The sequence below is a fragment of the Coenobita brevimanus genome, chromosome 55 (assembly GCF_032717465.1).
Source record: "Coenobita brevimanus isolate Jiangsu-jjx chromosome 55, ASM3271746v2, whole genome shotgun sequence".
NCBI classification, from domain to species: Eukaryota; Metazoa; Arthropoda; class Malacostraca; order Decapoda; family Coenobitidae; genus Coenobita; species Coenobita brevimanus.
Window position 1 is genome coordinate 33195614 of NC_137008.1, and position 4812 is coordinate 33200425.

The 4812-nt window shown below is 42.4% G+C and overlaps 1 non-coding gene across 1 annotated transcript; it reads left to right on the forward strand.

Annotated features, from left to right (window-relative positions):
* The first annotated feature begins 1307 nt into the window (after positions 1-1307).
* LOC145401552 (5S ribosomal RNA) lies at positions 1308-1426 on the forward strand. Its single transcript, XR_013897640.1, has one exon. It is a non-coding gene; the product is annotated as a 5S ribosomal RNA (ribosomal RNA).
* The last annotated feature ends 3386 nt before the right edge of the window (positions 1427-4812 follow it).

The following is a 4812-nucleotide window of genomic DNA, read 5'->3' on the forward strand; positions in this document are numbered from 1 at the left end:
TGAATCCCAAATTTCCCCCAATTCAATCAAAAGTCCTAACGTCATGTGTACTCTACTATATAAATAGTGAAGAGAATTAAAAACCCACCATATCGCAAAAACACAGTCTCATTTGACTAGCAGTAGCGTCCCTATGTGCCCAACTAAGCCGCATTGGCTAACCAGACGTTGCGGGTAACAGACGTTGTTTCAGGTGAGCTGTACACATTCCTCGTTTGTCCCCCCCTTGCGTGTTTTAATTCTTGCTTGTCGTGAACAATATGAAGTAATGTTGTTAAAAGCTTAACGTTGAGATTGGCTAACCAGACGTTGCAGGTAACAGACGTTGTTTCAGACACCGTGACTTTGGGGTTGCACGAGGCCATCATGTGATATTGCCCATAGACTTGTTGTACACACACATACTACCCACAAATAGATTTATAACTGAATGTAGTAGCAATTGAATTATGAATCAATCAGGTGAACCTTTTTTTTTTTTCATAGTAGATAATGTACAGAATTTTGAAAGTTAATGTGATCAGTAACGGAAAGGCGAATTTAACTCATCAACCGCTTTTTTTTTTTTCTCTTCTTTTATTAATAGGTTAGAAATATTGGGAGTGTTAAAGTGAATTTAGTGGTTGTAAGGATATGTAATTTCGAATTGTTCCTCGAGGCTAAGCAAGCCCGAGTGATTATGAAATATTAGTGAATTGTGTGATGAGTTTAGACTGGCCCGACGTAATAGTACATGAGTGAATATTTTTGGTTCGAGGCTATCCCAGCCCGAAAAGAAAGTCCATGTCATTGAATGTCACAGTCTTGAGGCTATTGACGAGCCCAAGAATAACTGATAATCGAGAATGAAATGTGATGAACTCAGGAGTCATTGTTAAATATTCAAATTGTTTCGCTTGGTAACAGTATTGTATTACTATCGCCCAAACTAGTACTTAATTTACAACTCTTTTCACATTAAAGGTCATGTAATTCAAAAAAAATGTCTGTTGTTTAACAAGTATAAATTTATTAAAGTATATGCAATTTTGATATCCAACCAAGGGAATTTTGTCCTCTCACGCATGACTCACTCCCCTTCCAGTTCAAGATTCCTCTGCTTTGGGAACGACTAACACACGTGATACTAACTTATTCTCGACTCGGCTAAAAATACAAACGCTACCAAAAATATCCTTTATGCAATTAATATTTATCATTCAAAGTCGAAGTTACTCCCCCCTCCCTTCGTTTTTTCTTTGGTGAATACTTTATCAGTCATTGAGGGGAGACTAAGTTGAGTACCCTTTCTATTATCAACTAGTAAGTTAAACAGCCATGCCACGTTGAGTACACCGCTTCCCGTCCGATCAGCGAAGTTAAGCAACGTTGGGTCTGGTTAGTACTTGGATGGGTGACCGCCTGGGAACACCAGATGCTGTTGGCATCCCTACGTGTCCAGTGGGGTTGGTGGAGGATTAGTGCCCCTCCCTGTAAAACAATTAACTCTAAGCCCTTGACCACCCCGTTTGGGATACATGGCGTCTGGCAATGGATGGATGGGATGGAAGTTAAACAGAACAAACCTGATAAATAATGATGGGAAATCCGATTTCTCATCGTTACACTGATGAACAACGGTGGGATAAAAATCCTACCGTTACAACTGGTGGCAGCGTCTGGGATCATCGTTCCCCAGTTAGTGGCGTTGGTGAGAAAGTGAAGGGAAGTGACTAGCAAAGAGAGTGAGAATGTTAAGGGTAGCATTGGTTGGTCACTCCCAAATACCTCCGCAACTCTACGTTCAGGACGTGGAGATTAGAATCTTTCGGGCAAGTGGGGGCAAGGTTAGGAATTTCTTTCAGGACCCCCGATTAAATTCTGCATTGGAGTGGGAATGTGACTTTGTATTTTTGTGGATTGGAAGTAATGATATTGACCAAAATACTACCCTTCAAGAAATTTTTCACAGAACAAAGACTGTTACCAGGGAGCTAGAGAAACAATGCTGCATCAGGGTGATTGTTTGCTAATTAGAACCAAGAGTGTACCAGGGAGCAAGTGACCCTATTTCATCCGAGGACTATAAAACCGTAAGGAACTCTGTCAGTCAGAAAATTCGCTGCCGCTTGCAAAATCAAAACGTGCAATTTAACTGGGCTTACTATAGTAATAATCTAGATGATGAAGTACACTGGAGAGGTTCAGTTAGAGAGCGAGCGGACACAAAATTTATCAAAATTATTGAGGCCTACAGAGACGATGTAAGTGACGACCTACTCAAAGGTAATGAAGGTGTTCACAAAGAAAATCCACAATTCTTTTACAAACACCAAAAGAGAGAAAGCATTCCAAAATCTAATTTTCTGAGTAAGGGTGGAAAAGATAATTAGGGTCACCATGTCTCTGCATGGACAATTATTTGGACAATCGCAGCCGGAAGCTGATCATCCGTCCCAAACAATGAGAGATCATGTAACTATCCAATTAGATGAGGCAGATAAGCAATTCGGTACTGTGAATAGAACGTTACCTTCACACTCGACCCCTTGTTCGCACACCATGACTTCACGGGTCTCTCTCATAAAACCGCGCGATATTCCAATTTTGGAATTAAATCAACTTAAAGGGATAGAGGCCACATCTCGCCTCGAAATGTTTTGTGAGGCGGTTGAGCAAGTTGATACCAGTAATGCGATCAGAATCTAAGTTGCCAAAAGTCAAATGGGTTCCGAACTGACCACTTTCATCCATAATTACCAAAAGAAATATTTTGCACTGTCATGGCCCGAACTAAAAAAATTCTTGAGCGCGGAGTTTGCCATTGAATTGAGTGTAGATCGAGCATGGCAAGAGCTAGAAAGTATGATTTATGACTGGGAAGAATCACCCCAGGCGTTTGTACATAGATTCATGTGTAAGCACGCGGCTCTTGAAACGAAGTTTCCAAAAGAAAAGTTTCCCTTACAAGATAAACGAATTAAGAAGAAATTGTGGTATGGTCTTACGCTCTAGTCCAGGGAAAAATTGGAAGGTTACCTTGATGACGGATATCCACTCCGTAAATTCATTGACAGGATCGAAAATGAGAGGCAGCTTCTCGAAGAGAGGTATACCACCCGAGTTAATGCAATGCCGGATAGGGACAATAAAAGTGAAGTTCCCTCAAATACAAATGTAGTGGATACTCCACCAAGACCATCCCATGATAACTGTCAACCCGAGTCAGACAAGGAAGTGACTGAATTGAAAGCTCAATTAAGGGATTTGAAAACAAATTTAGAACAACTCAACCAAAAACAATCTACTCCTCCTGTAACACCGAGGCGAAAATACTGTAGTTATTGTCTGAAGAGTTCACACACATTACAAGAATGTTGGGCAAAACCACCACCAGGCCACTGTTTTGAATGCCATAGGTTGGGATGTCGTAGAGGCAGTCATGATTGCCCAGGTCGCATAAACCACAGCGCAGCGACGCAGAGCAATAACAGTCCAAATGCGAGGCAGACCGCCAACCAAAGTTCCCCCATCAGTCTATTTGACTAACCGCAGGCATAACATCGCCCACGATAAGTGTCAGCGTGAATAATAAAGTAGTGGAAGCCGTAGTTGATACAGGGAGTGGTTACACCTTACTCAAAGAGGCCACCGTGAAGTGGTTAGGAACAGAAATAAACACGAGGAGAAATCCACCAAGATTACAGGGAGTCACAGGAGCGCCGCTCCGTCTCCTGGGTATGGTCAAAGTAGAGATCAGAGTGCAAGACGAGAAAGTTCATTAACATTGGTGTCCAGTCGTCCCGAACGCCTACTTGACTACTGAAATGTTGTTGGGATGTGATGTCCTCTGACAATCTCCATTGATCTGGAATGGTGCGCAACCAGCGCTGATGTGGGGAGGAGCCCCATACGTCGTAAACTATGTTCCGCGGCGGAAAGGAAAAGTTGAGCAAGTCCAGGCCACACCTATCAGGGCCGTCAGGAACCCTCAACAGTTGAAACAGCTTAATCTCTTAACAGTAGAGAGGCTCACCCCATATCAAACCAGATTCATAGCCGGGCCAGTCAGTGAGGAGCCTAAAACCACTTTACTGTTCTACCCACAAGCGCGTTTCAGTCATAATAGTCACCCTTACATATTACAAGTGAATTCAGAGGGTTTAGTCTATTTACCCCTCAATAATGGAGCTAAACAAGATAAACTGTTTCGGAAAGGTACCATTCTAGGCTCATATGAAATTATTGACGACCCTCCTGAAAGTACAGTCAGCTCAGTTACCAAAATTCATAATGACCTGATCCCTACCAGTGATCGAACTGATGAAAGCGGAACTCGTGTTCAACGACTCCGAAACCTAATTGACGAACAGACATGGCCTCACTTAGCTTTAGCTCAACAAGAAGAACTAGCTAACGTAATTCTGCAACATGATCCCCTCTTCATTTTGGAAAAAGGAGAACTAGGAACCATCAGCGGTCCCCACGTTCACATTAAAGTAGCAGACCCACAGCCCAGCCGTGGACCAATCTATCGATATCCTGAACAAGCTAAACTGGTGATTGCTGAAATGTTGCAAGACATGGAAGAGAGAGAAATTATTGAAAGATCAACAGCTGCCTGGTTATCTCCCATAGTATTAGTTAACAAACCGGACGGCAGCAAGCGCATGTGTTTAGATTATCGCCACGTGAATCAACATCTAGCCATGGATATCTATCCACTGCCCAGACTAGAAGAATTAGTCGAGCAGGCCGCAGGTCATAATTACTATGTGACTCTTGATATGCGTGAGGCATATTTTCAAATCATGTTGGACGAGGAGAGCCATG